We start from the raw sequence: 24,542 nt of genomic DNA, 5'->3' as shown, positions 1-24,542 counted from the left end.
TGGTAAGAAGCAGCTGATCCTCACACCCCAGCCCATCAAAACTCTCACTTTGGTTCTACAATGTTTAACTAGTTATTGTTGCTTAGTCACTCTGTCGTGTCCAACTCTTTGTAACCCTGTGAATGTAGTCTGCCAGGATCCTCTGGCCATGGGATTTCCCAGCAAGAATACTGGAGTGAGTTGCCACTTCCTTCTCCAGGGAATGTTCCCGACCCAAGGACTGAACTCATGTCTCTTGCATTGGAAGGCGGTTCTTTATGGCTGAGCCACCAGGGAAGTCCATTTAAATAGTAATCATTATGGACTTTAAACTACAGAAGAGCAGAGAGGTTAAGAAGACGGGTTTTGCAAAGTGTGAGAGATATTGACTGAAATCTCTATTAGCCATTCACTACCTGTATACATTCAAGAAAGTTACTTAATGTCATTATAGCTATTTCTGTAAAATGGAAAAAGTAATAGTGTCTACCATAGAGGGCTGTGAAAATCAAATAAGACAGTGTATAGAAAGTGTTTAGTCCAGGGCCTGGAGCAGAGAAAGTGCTCCATAAATGTGAGTTATCTTTGTTATTTCCATTCTTATCATTATGGCCAGCCTCATAGTAGAAACTAGAAGGAAGACTCAGGGGATCATGAATATTCCTGAGGAATCTCTGCCAGGGGGCACCGTTGCCAGGAAGAAGGCATCCTTTCTTTTCTTTTGAAAAGGAACCTAGCCAGGGAAGAAATTAAGAGTTGGGCTTGGGTAACTGTGAGCAGTACCGTAAGCAGCCATTCTCTCAGAAATGTGCACCCCAGTTTTAAAGCTGAGCAAACACAACAAGTCTTCTGGCAAAGAGGGAAGTGGTGTTCTAGAATATGAGTGTTTGTATGCCACCTTCAGTTTCTTTTGTATAAATTGCCAAGCAAGTATGTCCACTGCATTATGCTACTGAAATATACACAGGCTCTAGAATCAGAAGAACCAGAGTGCCTTCTCATGCTGCCATCTACCAGCTTCGTCACCTAGAGCAAGTTACTTAACCTCTGTCGGCTCCAGCTTCGTCTGTGAAGCAGAGATAAGATCAGGCAATCTGAATGGGACAGAAGGAAAGGTATCTCCCCAGATATGTTAAAGAGAATGGGCTACACCGTTGGACCACCTGGGGTCAAGCCTGGCTCTGCCACTTACCCAAGAGGACCTGGGGCAAATCCCTTGAATGTCTGCCTCAGTTTCCTCCTTTGAAAAGTGATGATAATAAAAATACTCATCAAGTTATGTAAACATTAAATAAGTGGATACTACAATGGGTCCTAGAACCGAATTCATTTTACTTACTATTGTAAAGATTAAAAGAGATAATGCATGTAAGCCTTGTATGCATTAAGTGCTCATCACCTCAGTAGCTATCATTCTTACTATAAAGAAATCAGAAGATACAAATGAGCAAAAAAGAAAAAAGTAAAAGAACTCAATTTTTAAATGGAAACTTTTAGAATTAAACAGTAAAAAATGCCCAGAATTGTGGCTGGAGAAAGACACTTTTTCTAAGAAAACTATGGAAATTTATTCCCTAATTATCTATGAAAAAGGAGTCTGGACTAGGACATTCCAAAGGCGGTGGATGACATCTGTATTTCCCTTTTAGACACATTAACAATTCACAAGTTGTTCAATAGAGGGACTAGAAACCTGTAAGACAGAAAAAGCATCACACAGGGTGAGGCAAGTGCCTATTAAAAGGGGGAAGTTTTAGGTTCAAAAAAGTCTTTTAGCAAAACCCAAGAGAAGAAGAGGAATGCATTTACTAATGCCAACAAATCCAATTTCTATTCAGGGTGGAGATTTTAAAACAAGGAACTTTTCCCTTAAAACTCAGGTTCAAGTTCCCTTCATGAACTCTTTCCCTAAGGCACTGAACAATAATGGGTATTAATGTGAAAGTTCCTCTAGTCTGAATCACATAGGATGGAGAACGGACCTAGACCTTTTTTTAACCCAGAGTACCATACTAGATGGGCTTCCCAGGCAGCACTAATGGTACAGAACCTGCCTGCCGATACAGGAGATATGAGAGACATGGGTTTGATCCCTGAGTCTGGAAGATCCCCTGGAGGAGGACATGGCAACCCACTCTAGCATTTTTTTTTTTTTTTTGCCCCAAAGAGCATCTTTATTCACAGCGAAGGACCTCACCATAGCAACACACATCAATTCCCTGAGGACTTTTCTCTTATCGTTCACTTTCCTAGCTATGTCTTGCAGAAAGGAAAACAGAAGGCAAAACACACCTCACTGGTTAGGTGTGCTGAGCTGGGCTGGGAGGAGACGGGTTCTGTGAAGGAGGTGGGCAGGGAGAGACCAGATATCATGACACAGAAATACACAGAGTGTTAGACATTTCCATCAGCTTTAACAACAAAGATTATCCCAAGTTTGGCTTCTGCTTTTTCTGATCCACAGAAAAGGTAACACCTTCCCCAAGCCCGACTCTAATATTCGTGCCTGGAGAATCCCATGGACAGGAGTCTGGCAGACTACAGTCCATGGGGTCGCAAGAGTCAGACACGACTGAAGTGACTTAGCATGCATGCACCATACCAGACAGCGTTAATACAGACACCTGGATGGGATGGTCCACTTAGAAGTACTACTTTGGGTGAGCAGCTTTAAACTTTTTTTAAAAACTTTTTTTAGAATACACAAATTCCGTTAGCCTGTAAAGGAAAATAGAATAAATTAAGCCCAAATATTCTGGGAGGTTTTAGCTGTACTACTGTGTTTAAACATGCTGAAGACAATAATCGTTCTGTGGGAATGTAAAATCAGTTTAGCAATGTTTCTTTGCTGCTTTTCTTATCCCCATCTCTAAAATTTTAAAGCATTGACAACATATATTTACAACAGTTCTTGCTCAGTCACTTCAGTCGTGTCTGACTCTCTGCGACCCCATGGACCACAGCCCGCCAGGCTCCCCTGTCCACGGGATTTTCCAGGCAAGAATACTGGAGGGGGTTGCCATTTCCTTCTCCAGTGACAGTACTACATACATACAATTATTTTCTAAATAAGAATGTACAAAAATAATTATTTCCAATGTATTTTCAAGTTTCAAATGACATAAGAGCTCAGGGTTGAAATTTTCCTCATGGTTTTTTTTAATGGTTTAACACATAATTTTTAAATATGACAAACGGATATTTGTAAGTTATAATACATTCTAAATATTTTAATAAGAGGAAATAAAGCTAACTTATTAAAGAACAGCTTTTTAAAACCATTCCTCTAGAATATTTCTAGAATAATAGGAATATCTATACAGTATTTTCTTTATCTGTTACTTGGTTACTCACAATTAGCAACAACCTTACTCTTATTCCCAGAGCATATAAACCTTTCATTGTTCTTGGAAGCCCAGGAAGTAAAAAGAATTACACCTTTTAGCATTTAATCACTAAATTTGATTTTCTTTACAAATAGCCTGGAGGTAGGTCTGTAATATTATGTATCTCTTAATTCCACTTGGAAGGTAAGCAAACACTTACCACCCCACTTGGTTCCTGGATACAATCTGTATTCTTTTCTGTGGTTCAGACATAAAGCCCTATTGATTATATTCAAGTGGCTACTTACAATGGTGCCTTAAGCAAGTGCTTGTTGAATTCACTGAAGGAGGTTCTCTGGCCTTGGCAGAGGCAGAAAGCTACAGATAGACTTCATTACCACCCTCCCCCAGCTTTAAAGGTTTTGATGGCTTCCCAGGGAGGAGAATGAAGCCCCAAACTGGGAGACTTGGCCTTCTGACCTGTCCAGCTTCATCTCACAACATACTCGTCTTTGGTCTTTCTAATAACCACCAACAGTAATAACTACCCACACAGGATCTAAGCACTGGATACAAAGCAATTAATTTCATCCTTACAACAACCTTTTAGTGGAGGGACTGTTATTACCCCCACTTTCAGAAGAGGTTAAATGACCTGCCTGAGATCATCCAGCAAGTAAGTGTGGCAGCCCAGATTCAGACAAGCGCAGTGTGGCTCCCGGTCTGAGTTCTCCTATCTGGACCCTGGTTCAGAGATAAAGTCTGGCACAAAGCAGGACCTCAATAAACCTTTATTAATAATGACTGGACAAATGATTTCTACAATTAGTCAAGAAGTCTATACAGGCAATCTTGACTTCTTTAATATCTATACACAACTGCATTCTGGGTTTCAAAGAAGGATTTAAATGGATAACACAGACATTTTTTCAACAAATATTTCAGAACATCTACAACGTGCCAGACCCCCAAGCTAGAAGGAGACACTGGCCCCAAAGGGCTGACAGCCCAGTGTAGGACAAAGTCCAAGAACAGTGCACTAATTTCTACCAGAGTGGTGACTGCTGGGTGCTACAGAGCCACAGAAAATCTTGTCTGAGCTGCACAGAGCTAAGCCTTGGGAAGAGTACAAGACAACAGTGAATGTTCTATAAATAAAGTCAGTTTATTCAACACATATTCATTCTGCTTTAACCTTCTGTGAGCTGGCCCAGCACAGCGCCTGGGCTGAGGAGCAATGCAACTGTTGTCTGTTAAGTGGATGAAGAAAGGGACAAGTGAAGCAAGCAAGCCAATTGTGACAGGTCACATAATTTGTCCTGGAAAATATGTTTCAGAGTCTAACTAAACTTGCAAACTCAAGTAGTTTAGGTCCTTCATGACATCAGAGTAGGAGAGAAGCCATAGTTTGCAAGCTCCTGCCCCCACTAAAAATGGGGGGTGGTGGTGGTGGTGGTGTTAAATCAATAATCAAAATGGCAAACAAACTCCAGATTTTATATCACCTATTCACATACCACCCTCTCTTCCTATCTGCAAATGCTTTTTTTTTTCGCCACGTTGAACAGCTTTCAGGATCTTAGTTCCCTGAAGAGGGATGAACCCAGACAGCAGTAAATGTGCCTACTCCTACTGGACCACTAGGGGATCCCTCAAATGCTCTATTTTTAAAGATGTTGATGTTTGTTTAAAAGATGCTTTAGGAACTGGAAGGGGCTTCCCTCATAGTTCAGTTGGTAAAGAATCTGCCTGCAGTGCAGGAGACCCCAGTTCGATTCCTGGGTCAGGGAGATCCCCTGGAGAAGGGATAGGCTGCCCGCTTCAGTATTCTTGGGTTTCCCTGGTGGCTCAGCTGGTAAAAAATCCACCTGTGCAGGAGACCTGGGTTCGATCCCTGGGTTGGGAAGATCCCCTGGAGAAGGGAAAGGCTACACATTTAGGAACTGTAAGGGTTAGATCCCTCCGAATATCAGCTATGACACACAATTTGTAGAATACTTGAGTTATTACAATTCTGAGCTTTCTGTGGGAGTCATTTTGTTTTTATAAAAACTAGCAAGTCAGAATTCTAGGTTTTGTGACTGTTTTATGTAACCATGCAGTTTTTCTCCCCATATAAAAAAGGCTCCTCTCATACACTAAATTACTTATTCCAAAACCATCACAATTTTTTTCAATCAAAAAGTGAACAGCTTTGACATTTTAAAATAAGAAACTGTCACTTTCAGAATTTGATTAAGCTATTTTAATAGCAGGCTGGAGTCATTAAAATTGGCTTTTAGAGAGATACTTCACATGCTTAGTAACTGGCATACGGTAGTGATGACAGTCTCCAAATCAAGCTTCCAAGTAAGACAGTGTCTCCGAAGACTGGATAAAGGCAGGTCACACACAAGCTACTCATTACAAGTGTGTTTCAATCTTGTTTAATCTGACAAATGCTATATGTTCATAATAAAGCAGTGGTGTTTTACAAAAATAAAATGTTTATACTTTGGGTGTTGTTTAGTTGTTAAGTTGTGTCTGACTCTTTTGCGACCCCATGGACTGTAGCCTGCCAGGTTCCTCTGTCCATGGGATTCTCCAGGCAGGAACACTGGAGTGGGTGGCCATTTCCTTCTCCAGGGGATCTTCCCAACCCTGGAATCGAACCTACTTCTCCTGCACTGCTGAGCCACTAGGGAAGCCCCTAATATTTATAGTGTAGTGCACGCATATTCTTATGTAAGAAATGGAAAGATATTCTGCAAAATATCTATACCACCTTAATTCAAAAGTAACATACAGGGACTTCCCTGGTGGTCCAGCGGTTAAGACTCCATGCTTCCAATGCAGAGGATGCAGGTTTGATTCCTGGTCAGGGAACTAAGATCCCACATGCTGCAGAGCTGAGCCAAAAATTTTAAAAAATGAATAAAAAAATTAAAAAGGTAACATACAAAAGAGCATTTCATAATCCTTCTCTTTGTCCATTATTACCATTAAGGGTGAAAAAGGGAGGGAACACCCAATAATTTGTTAATGGTTTAGGAGAGAAATTAATTAAAACAAAAAAGGCACAATGTTACCTAAGATTTACTACCATTTTATTGAAGGGCAAACTTTCTTTAAAATTCCAGATGTGAAAGTGCCTTAGGAAAATTCCAATTCTGTTGTGGAAAATGCAGTGACAGTCTCCAACAGGACGTGGCTTGTCTGGGTCCCCAGCAGCTCTCCTGGGGCCAGCAGATGCCAGCCGGGAGTGGGAGCTGGACCACAGGCTCACAGGACAAGCATCACTGTTGCCTTTGGGTCACTAAGCTACAAAGAAACACTCTGTTTTTAAAAGTCTTCTTATAGAAAGTAATAAAGTGCTATTTCTTGGCTTTTATGACCTTATATTCTTTTAAAGAACTTCACTTTCCCATAGAGGAGCCAGAGTTGATGTACATGGTTGATATGGTATGAACCACAGCCAAGGGAAGCCGTGCTGAGAAGGGAGAATACGCCGCTGGCAATGCAAGTATATTGAAATAGTTAATTTTCTTAGAAGTCAAATAGCTACCAAATAGACAGGATTTCTTTCTTTCTTTTTTTTTTTTTTTTAAATCTGATACCTAACCAGGCATACTGAATTGCATGGTTTATTTTATACATTTTTTTTAAATTGTGAGATGTCCTAGCTTTTAGGTTACAGTGTAGAGGATACATTTCTATAGAAAATTGAGAAATTGTGAGCAGTAGAGTCTGAAAAAAAAGAAAGAAAATCAAAGGACAATGAGTTCAGGCCTCTGTGAAGTGCCAGACATGCACTGAAACTCCTACAAAAAAACCACTTTTTCTTCTTTGTCACTAATATCTCCCATTTCAACATCCACTCTGTTTCCTAGTGGCTTTTAGAAAATAACATTAACCTACATAATCCATATAGCTGTCAGGGATCTTTTAACCTGAACAGTTATTTTGATGTCAAGATGTTTAACCGCTCCTTCCTAATCAAAATGCACCAAAATAAAACCTACTTAAGATTTTTCATGTGAAGGGAAAGATCTTGATCTCTCTTCCCTCAGAAACAGGCTACCAACCTGCCTTTGGCTCCAGTATTGATTCAACCTGATTTGAGTGATCACAATTAAACAGGTTTTTCCTCCATTCTCCCAGCAGGGGAAGGACACTCCAGGTGCAGTCTGGAGTCTGTGCTGAAGGCGTTCTACAAACACAAAACACTGGCGAGTAAAACAACTGTATCCATGCTCCCTAAATACTGCTTCACAAAATTAATGTGCTAACCAATAATAGTTCTATATGCTCTGGAAAAGAAACAAATAGGCACAAGTTCATCAAACAAAGTATAGAAGTAAAATTTCAGATACCACAGATAAAACAGGATATCATTCAACATTTAGATATTCTTAGTCTTTGACTCAATATTTAAACTTATTTAATACCATTTCTATTGTCTGAGACTCTTTGTTGAAGAGTGCAGGAAAAAATGCCAGAGACAGAAAGTGTGGGAGACAGTAAGTGATCCAATTTTCCATTAAAAGCAAGCATCTGTTATTTCTATATTTTATTTGAACTAGGCAGTTATTTAGTTACATCTGCCCTTTGCCTTGGCTAAAGCCAGCAGCCCCAACCCCGGACAGTCATTTCAGACAAGGCCACTACTGTTCACAAGGAATGACAGGCAAGAATGAATGTGCATCTGATTCTGGAAAAAATACCCCTTCATCCTGGTAAGTCAAAGGCACCATCTTTATGCAAGAAACACATGTACCACTGGTAGTCCCGAAAATCAGTAATAATATTGCTAATTCATGTTAATAGTAAAACAATATTAATAGAATCCTGTCCCCTAGAAGAACAAAAAAAATGTCTTCCAGGATCTGTGATGCCTGAAATGCTATAAATCTCTGAAGACAGGTTATATCCTTCCCACTTCCCTGAGGCATTTGTCACATTGCCAGACAAGATTAGAACCAGATAAGCCTCAGACACTTTTTGAAGATATTAGAAAGATCATGTTAGGGAAGTGGCTTAGGGGTTATACTTTATCAAACCAACATCCTTCAAATGCCTCCTACTAATAATAGAGTGTCATCTGCTATAGCAAGATGGTGGTCACTGAGGCAACAAGGGACTATATATTTAGTAATAACCTTTTTTCTGCTTTCCTTTGGTGTGTGTTTGTGAGGGAAAGATCTATTAAAAAAATAATAACACAATAGAAAAGTCTCCAGCAGCCAAAGGCATTTTTCATTATGAAAGCCCTTTTTAACCACTCCCAGTCACTTCTCTTGACCTTCTTTTTTTCTACTAAACTTTCCTGTTACTCCACCCAGATTTGTCTCCTGAATACTATTTTTTTCCCTACCCCATTGACTCACTGCTTTCTAACACTCATAGAATAGCTTACTACTGGCATCTATTAATATCTTCGGTGAATATGTGTCTCAAGTGCAATATTTACAGTAGAAAATTAACTCTGTTCTAAGAATTAATGATGTAATTTGGTTTAAATGGAAAGATCATACTTTAGAAGTCCACAAATGTTTTTGAATTGCAGGTAAATACATATGTTACAAATCCTCACTAGAGATTTTATCAGGATACATAATGAAATTCATCTTATTTTCCATTTGAGACATCTGTTTTCTGAGAAAATGACTCAACATGTATGTAGAATAACTATGAAAATGTATGTAAAACATGTATGTAAAATAACTAAGAATGGCCAAGATATATTGCTAATTCAAAATCACTGTGAGAAATTTGTCAGTCATTAAACTGTCATCTTATGGTTGCTCTCAGACAAATAGGTGAAAATGTAATGTCTCACTCCCCATTTTCAAATCAATCAAAAGGCAAAGATATCTTATCTCATTTATTGTATTAGAAAATTAAAATATATGTGCTAACATGGTAAGATTACAAAGGGAAAGATTAAGAGGGGGAGGGAAACCTCACTAGAGATTGTCTAAAAGAGTGAAACCCATTTTGAACAAATGTAAAAGATGTTGATAGCAGACTCAAAGTGTATTATACACAGAATAGAGCTAAAGGAAATTAAGAAAAGTTGCTAGTGTACTTGAAATGTTCCTGAAATCAGCTGAAGTTAATTCTGAAAATAAAGCATCTCTGGAAGATACTTTAAAAATAAATTTAAAAAAAAGAAAAAAAAATAGAACTAGCAATGAAAAAAATGAGAAGTGAATAAATGAATGAATATATGTAAGAAATACCAAAGGTGTAAGGATTCACCATGAAATAGATGAGAAAGAACCAAGGCAAGGCAAAGACCTGCAGATAAAACTTAAATATCAACTTCATGATGTGGAGAAGAGATGGAAACAGTCTCCTTATATGAAGAGTGGCTTCAGTACCCTAAATCACAGATGGAAAAGAGAAAAAAATGAATGATATACAGGTGGAAGAAACTTTGCTGCTAAGACAGCTGGTGGAAATCACTGGCCAGAAACACTGGATCACCAACAAAGATGTAACTTGCATTCCAACTTTAGCAGATTTAATTACAATTTTAAAATTGTGATCCAGACAATTTCACAGCTCTGGAAAATACAGAGCTAAGTTACTGCCACAATTAGAAACTTGCCTGTGGCAAGCCAAATTCAAGCAGGGTGAGTAAGAATACTGACTGCCTCTTTCTCAAACTACATTTAAATATTGGGGTTTTTTAAAGCCCAGTATATTTTTCCCCCATTTTTCTGAAAAATTTAATTACAGACAAACAAAAATCCCAATCAATTGTTTGATAATTAAATAAAATCAGTTAGGAGAACCTATGATTTATCATGCAAATCAGGACACTTTTTGAGTGCAATTAATAACAATGTTGGGACAACAGATACAAACCAGGATGTACAGTCACACTAAATACAGCACAATTCTAAACTAAAATAACATAAAAAAATCTTGAACTCATTACCTCACCCTTTTCCCAATATCCACTTTTGGAAAGGGAAAAATGTACCTTTCCAAAATACTATCAAAATTTTTCTGGAGGTCATGTTTTAAAATGTAGGAATAACATTTCCCAAACTTCACAGCAGAATTCAAAGAAATATCCTTGGAAGGGCTGGCTGTAAAAGGATTTAATTTAATTTTTGTCAGTTTCAGAATCATTTGGATTCCAAAGTCCTAGTGGAATGCAAACAAAAGCAGAAGGATACATTTACTGAAATGCATCCAGATGTAGAGCTCCATGTCACTGGTAATAAAGAGTCATAATTCAATTATTACAAAAAGGATTAGCTTGTATTTAGTTTGCATTTATTTAAACACATTTTTTTTGGGGGGTATGAACAGGAACACTAGAAAACTGAAAGTAAACAAAGAATCCCAAAAGGAGTTAACAGTTGATACCACATGCTTGAAAATATCATTCATAAATATCTGAGTCAGTGCGCTCAAGGTCAAATACAAATATTACCATCTCAGTTGGGGTTGCCAGATTCAGGGACATCTGGGTTGCCGCTGGGTATCACCAGCTTTCTGGGAACAGCCACTCTCCTGGCACTGAGGAACATTCAAGTTGCAGGGCAGGACTCAGAGGAGAGGCCATCAGTGCAGCAAGTTTTAAAATGGGATCCTTCCTTCCAGAATCTGATCAACCATGCAAGCTGGAGAGAGGTGGGAGCAGCGGAAGAAAACCAGCGGGTGGGGTTGCCTTGAGAACCAGAGTCTCTGGGAAGTGTCCAGAAGGGGTGGGTTCTGAGGGTGGATAGAAGAGGGGCATGGGAAGTACCTGTCCCACCTCAACCTCCCCCCAGGCCCCACCCCCAAAGTGGCACTTTTCCAGATGTCGTTTATAAAGACCCTGGACTTGGCATTTAATAAAGCAGCACAGAATGTAGGATGGGATCCTTCAGGGACACAGGGACAGAGAAAAGGTAAACAAAAAGGGAGTCCTTTTCAATGGGTTTCCTCCCCACCATAGCCAAAGCAGCACCTCATCTTTAGTGGTAGAGCCTGGCCAATGTTGTGGAGGCTCTTGTTTGTTTGTTGGCCATAGGGCTTGGCCACAGGAATTCCCCAAACCTGCAGTTTTATCCATTTGTTCTGTATATTTGTTTGCATCTGCTTTTTTTGTTTGGTTTTTTTCGGCTAATTACTTTTCAACCACAGCCAGTTTCCCTAGTTTCCTTTTTTCTTTTTTAAACCAGCACCAACCTCATGATCCCAGAAGCTGGGGAGAGGAGGGCGCTGGAGAAGGACTGGGCTAAAGGAACTGATAGAAGAGCTACAACTCCCCTCCAAGGAGCTTTCCTCCAGGTCTCTGGCTTTGAGGCCTGATTCTATGGCTACTATACTTACCTACAATGAGCCAGAATGAGGATCTGGGGGTGGAAGGAGGAAAAATGTGGCTCTACCCTGGAAAGAGACCACCTGTGCTGCTAGACGGCTAAAGGCAAAGGAGAAACCCTACAGAGATGCTTGACAAGGTGGGCTCAAGAGCCAGCCCATAGAGGACTCACGGGAGAAGCACCATTTGAATGAAGTGGATCACTCTAGCAACTTCCTGGCGGTGCAGTAGTCAGGACTTTACACTTTTACTGCCAAGGGCGCAGATTCAGTGCCTAGTCAGAGAACTAAGATCCCACAAACTGTGCTCACGGTGTGTTCAAAAAAGGAAAAAAGGATCACTCTGCAGTGTGAGGGAGGAGGACGAGTCCAGAAGCCTGATGATGGATTAGTGAATGAAGACGAACAAGTGAACCTTGGAGAGAAGAGGATGATGGCTGTCCCAGAAAGGTCCGGGAGGTAAATTAGATGGGACTTGTGGTTGAAGGAATGGGAAAAAGAGGAATCAAGGATAACATCCAGGTTTCTAACTTGGACAACTAGGTGATTTTTGAAGTTACTAACTTAGCACATATATAGATGGTGGCGAAGGTTTGAGGACGCACAGTGGCCAGCAGAGCGGCCGGCCGGAGAGGTGACAGGGTGTCTCAGCTCAGGTCTTCTGTGAGCTGGTCTCCAGCAAACTAGGGCAGAGCGCACTGCATCGTGTAGGATGTCTGGATTCTATCCTGGTGCAAACGTTTAGTAACTGTGTGATTCACAGTGATTCTCTCAACTATCTGGAACCTGATTCTGCATTATCAAATGAGACAACTGACCCACAGTTTGCTACCAGGATTAAAGGAGAATGTGTGTAGAAGTATTTTCAATACAGAAGCTTCAATTAAACCTAAGAACTCTTCCAACTCTCCATAGCCACCCAAATTCATCAAACGTTTAGTACTATTTTCAGCCAGGCACCAGAGGTACAGAAGTGGCCAGTGACCTCATGGGGCTGACACAGTCCTCAGGACTTGGGGCCCCAACCTTGGCTTTTCGCTTGAGAAACATTTATTTATTCATCAAGTAAAAAATTTTGAGCCCCTGCTTTTAGCTTATTCTAAAAATAAAAACATGAGTATCAATTGTTTTCCTTAAGGCCCCCAAACTTCAGGGTGCAGAAGGTAAACTATCCCAAGCTTCAGGGTGCAGAAGATAAACTATAAAGAGATGAATTACAATATGTGCTCAGCACTGTGTAATAAAGGTCTGAGGCTGAATGAACTGGAGGTATTTGCACACTGTCTTTGCCAATTCCAATTTCTGTGTATGAGGGGCAAAAGGATTACTATTTTGTTTTAATTTTTGATTGAGGTATAGTTGATTTACAATCAACCAGGGATTGAACCCATGTCTCTTATGTCTCCTGCACTGGCAGGTGGATTCTTTACCACTAGCGCCACCTGAGAAGCCCTCTTAGAGACTATACACTTAATAAAAAAGTCTTTAGAGAAGTGTTTTGGTGAGGTCTAAATCTGCTGGACATTTCATTATGTTGATGCCTACAAGCCAGTTAGCTTCACTGCAAATAATAATTTAAAATACTAAAATAGTAATAATATGGAAGAAATTACTGACCCAAATGATCTGTTGTGTACTAAAAATGCCCTTGATACACATAGTCAGCTGATGAACAAATATGTATGGAATACATATTCTGTATTAGACATTCTTTTTTTTTTTTTTTTAGACATTCTTATTAAGTGCAAGAAAGACTTTTTAATAATCTGTAATGCGAATGGTGACTGTAGTCATGAAATTAAAAGACACTTGCTTTTTGGAAGAATAGCTATGTTAGCTATGTCAAACCTAGACAGTGTTTTAAAAAGAAGAGACATCACTCTGCTGACCAAGGTCCATATACTCAAAGCTATGGTTTTCCCAGTAGTCATGTATGGATGTGAGAGTTGGACCATAAAGAAGGCTGAGCGCCAAACTGACACTTTTGAACTGTGGTGCTGGGGAAGACTCTCAAGAGTCCCTTGGACAGCAAGGAGATCAAACCCGTGAATCCTAAAGGAAATCAGCCCTGAATATTCACTGGAAGAACTGATGCTAAAGCTGAAACTTCAATACTTTGGCCACCTGATGCAAAGAGTGGACTCACTGGAAAAGACCCTGATGCTGGGAAAAACTGAGGGCAAGAGGAGAAGGGGGCAACAGAGGATAAGATGGTTGGGTGGCATCACTGACTCAGTGGACATGAGTTTGAGCAAACTCAGGGAGATAGTGATGGACAGAGAAGCCTGGCGTGCTGCAGTCCATGGGGTCATAGAGTCGGACATGACTTAGTGACTAAACAACATTTCCCAAAAGTCTAAACCAGCAATCTGCAACCAGGGACACCAGGGACCAGTTCCATGGAAAAAAGTTTTTCCAAGGACAGAGAGGGGGAGGGATGGTTTTGGAATAACTGTCATAAGGAGTCAGCAACATAGATCCCTCGCATGTGCAGTTCACAGTAGGGTTCACGCTCCTATGAGAATCTAATGCCGCTGCTGATTTGACAGGAGGCGGAGCTCAGGTGGTAATGTGACCAGTGGGGAGCAGCTGTAACACAGATGAAGTTTCACTCACTCCTTGGCCACTCACCTCCTGCTGTGCAGCCTGGTTCCTGACCAACCATCAACCCGTACTGGTCTGTGGCCCAGGGGTTGGGGGCCCCTGGTCTAAACTGACCCCTTCTGAATGGAATTGTACTTTGTGAGCCTATTTTTAAAAAGCTATTAGAAGACAATCTGGTATAGAAATTTTCAGTCTTGCCAGACTCTTTCTGGGGTATTTCCCAAAGAGAAACACTTGGGGATATTTTTATCTTTTTAAAAACTACTTCACCTATTTTTTAATCACACTTTTTTTCCACCTCATAACAGACAATTAACTTCTAATGACATCATTATCCAAGACAGAAAGGTGAGAAGTATAAGTGTTATTGTCTTTAGCTGGGATACACATTCCTCTTTAAATACACACACACACACACATATACATGAGGAATAACACAAAAAGAAATGCATTACAACCCCTGCAAAGCTTCACCTCCAACCTTATAACCCAATGATGGCAATTTCTAATACTTGATGTATGGATCTTTGGAGCTTAATTAGTTGTGTTCATTGTGAATGCAATCTGGCCCAATATAAACACAGAAACTTTCCTTCAGATCTGTGTAAAGTTTGCTAGTAAGTATAGCATAATTTTCACTATACCTTGGAACATGGTAACATTTTTTTGGTATTATCTTAAACAATGAAAGTCTCACAGTATAAATATTAGGTTGGTGCAAAAGTCATTGCAGTTTGCATTGTTGAACTTTGCCATTTGATGCTGGAATACATTCTTGAATGTGGTTATGATATACATCATTTTAATGTGAATTTCTTGCTTTATGTTTTTTGCTAATGAATTATTACTTGCTATTTATTTTCTATGTATTTTAGACTATGGAAATGATGTTAGACAAAAAGCAAATTCAAGCAATCTTCTTGAGTTCAAAATGGGTCATAAAGCAGTGAAGACAACTCGCAACATTAACAACACATTTGGCACAGGAACTGCTAATGTGCGTACAGTGCAGTGGTGGTTCAAGAAGTTTTGCAAAGGAGATGAGAGCCCTGAAGATGAGCGTAGTGGCCGGCCATGGGAAGTTGACAACAACCATCTGAGAGCACCATCAGGGCTGATCCTCTTATAGCTACACGAGAAGCTGCCCAAAAACTCAGTGTCCACCATTCTACTGTCATTTGGCATTTGAAACAAATTGGAAAGGTGAAAAAGCTTGATAAGTGGGTGCCCCATGAGCTGACCACAAATCAAAAAAATTGTCGTTTCGAAGTGCTGTCTTCTCTTATTCTATCTATGAAACAACCACAAACCATTTCTTGATCAGATTGTGATGTGCGATGAAAACTGGATTTTATATGAGAACCAGCAATGACCAAGTCAGTGGTTGGACAGAGAAGAAGCTCCAAAGCACTTTCCAAAGCCAAACTTAAACCAAAAAAAAAGGTCATGGTAACAGGTGATCTGCTGCCCATCTGACCCACTACAGCTTTCTGAATCCTGGCAAAACCATTACATCTGAGAAGTATGCTCAGCAAATTGATGAGATGCACAGAAAACTGCAGGGCCTGCAGCCAGCATTGGTCAACAGAAAAGGCCCAATTCTTCTCCATGATAACGCGTGACTGTACATACAAAATTTTGTGTTATCCACCATATTCATCTGACCTCTTGCCAACTGGCTGCCACTTTTTCAAGCTTCTTGATAACTTTTTGCAGGAAAAATGCTTCCACAATTAGCAGTATGCAGAAAACGCTTTCCAAGAGTTTGTTCAATCCTGAAGCACGGATTTTTACGCTACAGAAATAAACAAACATTTCTCGTTGGGAAAAATGTATTGATTGTAAGGGTTCCTATTTTGATTAATAAAGACGTATTTGAGCCTAGTTATAATGATTTAAAATTCAGGGTCAGAAACTGCTATTGCTTTTGCACCAACCTAATACTATTAACCTTACAACACGGAAAAACACACACGGTAAGGTGGAAAATACACTTACAGAAAAACTGAAGTGACAGTTAAGTAGTATTTTCAAGAAGCTCATCTTAGCATAGGGAAGCAATTTTACTCTACTGTGTGCATTTTTAAAACTATTGTAATGTTCATGGCATTCAGCCCCATTACTTCATGGCAAACAGAAGGGGAAAAAATGAAAGCAGTGAGAGATTTTATTTGCTTGGGCTCCAAAATCACTGCAGACAGTGACTGCAGCCATGAAATTAAAAGACACTTGCTCTGTGGAAGGAAAGCTATGATAAACCTAGACTGTGTATTAAAAAGCAGAGAAATCACTTTGCTGATAAAGGTTCATGTAGTGAAAGCTATGGTTTTATCAGCAATTGTGTATGGATGTGAGTTGGTCCATAAAGAAGGATAGTACTGAAGAACTGATGCTTTCAAATTGTTGTGCTAGAGAAGACTCTTGAGAGTCCCTTGGACAGCAAGGAGATCAAACCAGTCAGTCCTAAAGGAAATCAACCCTGAATATTTCCTGAAAGGACTGATGCTGAAGTTGAAGCTCTAATACTTTGGCCACCTGATGTGAAGAGCGGACTCACTGGGTCTGGGACCCTGATGCTGGGAAGGGCTGAAAGCAAAAGGGGAAGGGGGCAGCAGAGGATGAGGTGGTTGGATAGCATCACCTAATCAATGGACATGTTTGAGCAAACTCCAGGAGGTAGTGGAGGACAGAGGAGCCTGGCGTGCTGCAGTCCATGGGGTCACAAAGAGTCGGACACAACTTAGCAACTGAACAACATCAACAACAACAACAAACTAATGTAAGTGCTCTGAGCATGTTTAGAGTAGGCCGAGGTAAGCTATCACGTCCAGCAAGGTAGGTGAACTACATGCATCTTCAACTATGATACTGTCAATTTACAAAGAGTTTACTGGGGTAACTAACCTTTAGACTGAGCAAGATTTATATATAGAATACTTTTCCATATCAAAAGCAAACTTTTATAGTGGGATATTAAACTTCATAATGCCCCTGGATTTGCACGTTCATTTGGAACAGAAGTGACTGCTTTCAGGTAATGCATTTAAGAGAGGAAACATCATTTCAAGTTTGTTTAAGACTGCCATCTAGTGCCTCCTTTCTCCCTACTGGATGCAGAGTTCTCTGTGAGCAAGTCAGTTTAGAGAGGGTCTATATTTAACTTTCTGGACGGGTTAACTCAGGTTTTCGATAGCAGTCACCTTTTCCAGCCTGGATGTCATTCTTATGGTACCAGCTATGCAGAAACTGATTGTCCTGCTGGGCAGCCTTAGAGAAAAAGTGAGGCACAGACATGAAGCAAAGTAAAAAACAGTCATCTATTATTCTTTGCTGACCTATGCAATTAGACATGACCCTCAAAACAAGACAAATTAACTCCTCTGTGGTGATGTAATCCCTGGAACAGATGGATCGATGATGGAAACATGTAACCCCACCAAGGTTCATATTTAACATGAGGAGTGTGGCACTTCTGCACTGTGTGAAACTCTGCTCTGGCCGGTACAGCTGAAAGATTATGTCAGCAGCTGAACGGCACAGATTCTGAAATCAGAGTCCCACAGAAACACCTGCTGGAGACGAGACAGTCGCCGTGTGACCCAAAGTATTCCTCTGTGAATCGGTGTGAAATCAATGTCCCAGCACGATGTTAGGTGGAACGGCGCTAATGGACAAGTAAACTAGTCAGGGAGACACAGCAAAGAGACCTCAGTTGTATGAGCTCATTAGCCAATTGGAACTGGAAGAGTTCCAAGACACCTGGGTGGTTATGTCCACCTACCTGAATTACCCTGGAAGTTTCAATTGGATACAGTTCCTTCTGTGAGTCATAGATTATTTGTTTTACTATGCACTGTTAAACAATTGTCATATTCCATGTTGAAATGGCTGCCTTCCAGATGGGGTGTGAGGTGATTTTTGTGACAAAATTCACTGGAGTCCTAAAGAATGACTGAAGTGTACAGGTTTTTGATAAAATTCCATCTGGCAGCTCAACTGATCAAGACATTGATTTGATTTCAACAGTTCACAGAATTATAATTAGGCAGTTATGAATGGCACCCATATTTATCTACAAAACATCTAGTTTACTCATAAGTAAAATAAATCTTTAAGGAAGTCCCTTTATATTTATTTCAGTGGCTTTCCAAATACAAATGTGCAACCTTAATAAGTTAAGTTCCATATTCAGTGAGTTCTTGAAAAATATTATATAAACTTTATATAGTCAAAGAAGAAAATATTTAGCTTTATTTTGAAGCAACTATTTTATATACTGGGGAGATTATTTTCAAAAGCATTTACCTGTAAGGGTCAACAATAACTAATTTAATGCAATATGCAATAGTCTGTGTGAATTTAACCTTAATCCCAAAAGCTGTCTTAGCAAATATAAAATCTTTAATTTCCTAGGTTTATCAAGCAAATCCCCTCAAATCACCTGTCAAATTCTACCTTCATCTAGCCACTGAAAAATGTACAGCAAAATGTAGCCTATTTGAAATGTGAAAGTAAGTACAAACATCACGAATAGGTTATTTTTTGCACATGTTAATATCAGAAAAGAAAGAAATACAAAAATTTTAGGTTTCTCCATCTTATAAACTTGGTATGAGTTTCAAAGTCAACAAAAAAGACCAGTAAAAGGGAATTTTATGAAGAGGCTATTTCCTTTTCCAAGAGAATTCAAAAAGAAGCAGATAGGAAAAAGAAAATGTCCCTATAACTTATATAGCTGATCAAAAACAAAATCCCTGGAAGCAGCTTGGTGGGGTGGGGTGTGAAATGATCCAGTACAAACCGAGTCTGCAGTTAGAGCCAGTGGTGAGAAGCAGAGGCATGCCGGAGTCTCAGGCCTTGTGTTTGGAAACAAGCAGGGGTTCTGGTGGCTTTTCAGACCCAGCTCCTGGGATGGGAGCTTGTGTTTGTTTTCACGGTCCAAGACAGTGAACCCCCAGCAGTATTTGGGTGACCTGGGTCTTTAGGGATTGATGTGAAAGTTATTTTCGCTCACTCTGCATCAGAGGGCTTATTTGCTAACTGAGGGCAAGCATCTTTCCTCCTGCATGAGTGCATTCACCAGCCCAGCCCTCCACATCGCAGAGCCCTGAAGGATGGACTGGATAGGTCACATCTTTGGATCTTTCTTTCCTTTTGCTTCCACTAATCACCCCCTTTCTTGTATTGTATAGGAATATGTCTCTGTTTCTTAAGTAAGTATATGTTGAGTGAATAGAACAGATGGATGAATGAGAGATAAATTTTAAGTGTGAACAATTTGGGTAGATTTCGTATTTTATTTATTTATTTTTTTTGAATTTTTTTTCATTTATTTTTATTAGTTGGAGGCTAATTACTTTACAATATTGCAGTGGTTTTTGCCATACATTGACATGAATCAGCCATGGATTTACATGTGTTCCCCATCCTGAACCCCCTCCCACCTCCCTCCCCATCCCATCCCTCTGGGTCATCCCAGTGCACCTTCAAAGATACATGCATGCTAAGTTGCTTCAGTTCTGTCTGACTCTTCACAACCTGTAGCCCACCAGGCTCCTCTGTCCATGGGATCCTCCAGGCAAGAATACTGGAGTGGGTTGCCATGCCCTCCTCCAGGGGATCTTCCCGACTGAGGGATCAAACCTGCGTCTCTTCTGTCTCCTACATTGACAGGCAGGTTCTTTACCACTAGCGTCACTTGGGAAGCCCCTCAAAGATACATAAGTATTTGCAAATAAAAACTATATACCAGATGATCTTCATCTATACTTTAGAACACTTAAACATGGAAACAGTTATGGGCTTCCCCTTCCACGAAATATTCAAAATATATCAATGATACTTATTTTCCTTATTTAAAAAGTAACACAACGACAGCACAAATTATGGAAAAAATGAAAAGGGGACACGAAATCAAATCCATTTCTAATCTACCCACCAAGGAATAAACTATTACTAATATTTTACTGATACAAAAATGTCACTAGAGTTAGAAGGCCACCCGTGCAGGGCATCAAATCCAAAGCACAGGTCTGGGGAAAGGTCCTTAGATTCTTGTATATTTTTTAAAGATTTCTCATCAGTTAGTCCAGGGAGTCCCTCAAGCATTAAAGGATTGTTTCATCCTAAAGAAATTCAGTGGCTTCTGATCACTAATGAGACTCTACTCAGTTACACTGAGAAATACAATGGCTGAACACATAAGAATATTCCACAAAGGAGTCAGCTTGAAAAATGAGAGTTATAATCTGAGGGCTGCTTTGAAATATTGGTGCAAAATAACTGAATTGTGTTACCAGGTAATATCCTCCAGCCAGGACCACTAAGACATGTACATGTCAACTAGACCAAAGCCAAGGATGGGCCCATGCCAGGTACTGCTCCCTTGGGAGGCTCCTTAGAGTTAGGCTCACAAGCTCCCACCCATTCTTCTCCTTATGTGTGGGCTATTTGGTCAACCTGCAATTCTGATTTACCATCAGTTCTGCTGCTTCTTAAAACTGCTGACTTCTACACATAGCTGACTTGACAAACATTGTTTCCAAAGACTGGGAGACTGAAGTATTTTACCCTAAAAAACAAGAAAGGCAAAACAAAGGCAATAATTCTTTACAGCTGGTGGCTCAGATGGAAAAGAATGCACCTGCAAAGCAGGAGACCTGGGTTTGATCCCTGGGTTGGGAAGATCCCCTAGAAAAGGGAATGGCTACCCACTCCAGTATTCTGGCCTGGAAAATCCCATGGACTGAGGAGCCTGGTGGACTACAGTCCATGGGGTTGCAAAGAGTTGGACACAACTGAGCAACTTTCACTCACTATGGGTAGTAGTGGCTACACAGTCATGTAAATTCTCTAACAAAGCCAAGGAAGTGATAATACTTACTAAATTGTACTGAGAAGAAAAATGTATTATTAATTCTCTCTGAGCATTTGTACAAATTTCTTCTGTCTCTTCTATTTCTTCCTAAACTGTGTGCAAGGAACCAGGACTCTCACCTGGCTGAGGACACAGGGGCATTGAAAGGGTGGACTAGAAATAGGAACTTCGAGTTGTCAGGTAAAATGTAGGATCCATGGTTAAAACTGAATTTCAGACAAACTACCAATTATTTCTTTTCTTTAGGGACATGTGTTGAGATGCACTTACACTAAAAATTATTTTTTTACATTCTTTTTAAAAAATATTCTTTTCCATTACGGTTTATCACAGGATATCGAATATAGTTCATAGGACCTTGTTGGTCATCCATCCCATATATAACAGTTTACCTCTGCTAATCCCAAATTCTCATCCTTCCTTCCCCCACCCCCTCCTTCTTGGCAGAACCACAAGTCTGTTCAGGCAACATAAAAAAAATTCTTAATTGTTTATCTGAAATTTAAATTCACCAAGCATCTTGTGTGGCTTTTTTGATAAATCTGGAAGCCCTATCACAAACTCCCTTTCTTCCTCTCAAAAAGAGCAGTTCCTACTTAATAGGCTGGAGTTCTGGATAACCTTGTGTTTGAGAAGAGTGTTCAGCTATCCAAAAAGTTTGTCAACCACTTTGCTCAACGAATCTGGGCAACGCTCTGAACTCCACTGTCTGTGGACTTCTCATCAATAAAGTAGAGTGCATCTGGTTGTTGTGAAAATTAATTAAAGCTTATAAAACCTTTTGCAATTGGCACGTTCAGCCCCATATGCTACAAAATATTTATCACATGCCAGACTGCCTGAAAACATGCTGATTGCTCAGTGAACAATTAGAAGGCAGAAATTCTGAAGGATATTAAATCACATCTTAATCTCACCACACTTAAGAACCACATATTGAAACACAGAGGGCTTTCCAACCTAAGAAGTGAACTTATCTTTGAAAAACAAACATAACATGACTTGCTTTTAAACAGTACAGTACTCTAAATTATATTGTTATGGATTTTTTTTCAGCTGAATCATAGCTTTTGAAACAGGAGATGAAGAAATAACAATCAGGAAATGAAAACAGTTCATCTCCTACACGTCTATTGTCTGCTATTTCTGCTTGGTAAGGTTTTTTAAACTTAAAAAAAGTTTTCATGAAAACAAAACAGAGATACCAACACAATAAAACACATCTGGAGGCCACTTGGTGATATTCAGGCTTCTTTTTTTCCCGACCATTAGCTTTCATGGAAAACTCTTACAGTACTAAAGCAAATGTCATAGAAGTGTAACACTGATTATAAATGTTGTCTAAACACTTGAGGCTGAAATTGAAATCTGGCAGTGAAACTGAAGAGTAAATAAATTTAGATTGTACCAACATAACAAGGAAAAGACACAAGTGTAAATAAATACCTGGTGGGTTGGCCAGGCTAATGCAACATTTAAGGAGGAGAAGAGAGAGCTCTTATTCAGAAGTTTAAAGTCAATTACAGAGAAGAAAGACAGGGTTACAATGCAAGTTGTCAAAATTCATCTCTTATTTTCTGATTGAAACTGAGGTGTTAAAAAGGGAGCAATAAGGCCACGTCTACCAGCACAATTAATCTTAGAGCCACATATAGAGCATAATTAATCTTAGAGCCACACACAGAGATGTGTAATTCTCTCAGCATCATGCCTGTCTTGTTTCCTGCTTTTGCACAAATTTTGCTTTCTGCCTAAAATGAGCCATTGTTCATTTCTAATGGCTTGGCCAACTCCTATTCGGTCATCAAGACCCAGCTCAACTATCTCTTCCTCCCTGGAGCCTTCCTTATCAAGTCACACAGAACAAACGACTCCTACCTCTGGCTTTGTGCCACTACTATATCTGGTACATTTCTGTATTCGTGCCTCCACCACAGTATTTCACAAGTGCTTAAATGCCTTCCTTCCCTATAAAATGGTGAGCTTTTTAGAGAAAGGAACTATCCTCAATTGATGTCTGTAGTCCAAGAGCCTAACACAGTACCTAGCAAACCACAGGGCTCAATGATGGTATGCTGAGTGAAAATGATGCCCCTAAACTGAAATAAAAATGGAAAGCTTCACATTAAACGGTTAACATGAATTCGTAAGTGAAATTGCTTCTTACTTTTCAGAGGAGAGAAAACGCAGTGGAGAATATTCAAAACAGCTCCATTACTTTGAAGTGAATAAATGGTCAGGAAAAGAGGCAGAAGATGAAAGGTTCTACATATCCATTTAAGAAGCTGGGATAACAGACTACTGTGAACTGTTCAGAAAACATCTCTGCAAAAGTGTGCCAAGCGTAACCTGGAGGGCTGGCCTCCAGACCAAGGAGCAGATGCGACTTTATTTCTATCCCTCCCTTTAGCCGTCTGCTGAGAAGGCCCACAAAGGTGTCATTAAGAGATGGAACGCTTTCCTGCAGCACTTTCACACACTCATTACCAGCTGATAGCGTTTGATCTTTGAGTCATGGCTGAAGTGACCCAGATTCAAACTGGTGATTATTAATGTCACATTTCTATAGGCCTTCTTATTGGAACAGCACCTAACAGTCACTTGTGAATCTGCTGGGATCTGGGCCATGGCTCATTGCTGTGTTCATCCCAACAACTCACAAACTCCATCTTCAGAGATAGAATATAAGTGGTACCCTGCCTCCTGGTGGGCCGTCTGTAACTTCAGCCTAATTAGAATATGAATAAGATCCAAGAGCCTGAGAATTTGCTTAAAAATCAGTGATTTAATTAATTACAGTGCTAGAAAAATGGACTAGCCAGGGCAGTACGTATGGTGACACAGGCCAACATATATTAAGATTAATACAGAAAGACTTTCACCACTGACTGTATATTTACACCAGCTTTTACTGGCAGAGTCGGGAGATAAGAATTTTATTATGGTTTAAAAAATACTAGGAATGCAACTAGAATGGATCCTGGGCTATTCTTATTTTCCAGCAAACCCTCTTCAAACTTCCCCCAATTAATTCCAATTTGGTCAATGAACATTTTAACAAAATTATAATCACTATGTGATTACATAAGTAAGTGAACATACTACTGTGAGTTCTCCTTTATACATTTTCCACATTTCCCATTTATAAACACAGCGCTCACATTTGTAACTTTCAGTATGAATATAAGTATGCCATTGCCGTAACTACATCAGATTAATAATTTGCTCTGAATATTAAGGCATTTCAAGCTCCTCATATTAAATTACAATGTAACCTATTAAACCAGACTTTTGGTAAGGGGAAACCAAACCGGACATTCTCTTAGGTCTTTAAAATACAGCTACTGTTGAATTTTGAAATGGCTGCACTGTAATATGAATAAAATGACCATCTTTAAAAGATGCACCTGGTTAACATGAATAATTTTGAGTAGACTGCTAAATAATTCTAACCA

General features: G+C 39.7%; 1 protein-coding gene and 1 long non-coding RNA gene across 8 annotated transcripts in view; one reads left to right on the top strand and one right to left on the bottom strand.

The window, feature by feature from the left end:
* Positions 1-23,388, top strand: part of LOC122683156 — a 30,415-nt gene extending 7,027 nt beyond the window's left edge. Inside the window, exons 3-4 of one of the 3 annotated variants that reach the window (XR_006337645.1) lie at positions 22,144-22,240; positions 23,262-23,369. This is a non-coding gene — a long non-coding RNA (uncharacterized LOC122683156). Of the gene's footprint in view, positions 1-6,424; positions 6,559-22,143; positions 22,241-23,261 lie in introns of those variants that run through there. The other 2 variants (XR_006337644.1, XR_006337643.1) reach the window with 2 other exon arrangements.
* Positions 1-24,542, bottom strand: part of PRICKLE1 (prickle planar cell polarity protein 1) — a 115,785-nt gene that overhangs the window by 78,149 nt on the left and 13,094 nt on the right. The window contains exon 1 of one of the 5 annotated variants that reach the window (XM_043886640.1): positions 20,687-20,707. The exons of the other annotated variants lie outside the window; for them this stretch is intronic. The gene's annotated coding sequence lies outside the window, so the exon portion shown is untranslated. Of the gene's footprint in view, positions 1-20,686; positions 20,708-24,542 lie in introns of those variants that run through there. 5 annotated transcript variants of the gene reach the window in all.

The sequence above is a fragment of the Cervus elaphus genome, chromosome 3 (assembly GCF_910594005.1).
Source record: "Cervus elaphus chromosome 3, mCerEla1.1, whole genome shotgun sequence".
In the NCBI taxonomy this organism is placed as follows: domain Eukaryota; kingdom Metazoa; phylum Chordata; class Mammalia; order Artiodactyla; family Cervidae; genus Cervus; species Cervus elaphus.
The sequence above is the reverse complement of the archived record's forward strand: the minus strand, read 5'-3'. Positions and strand labels throughout refer to the sequence as shown.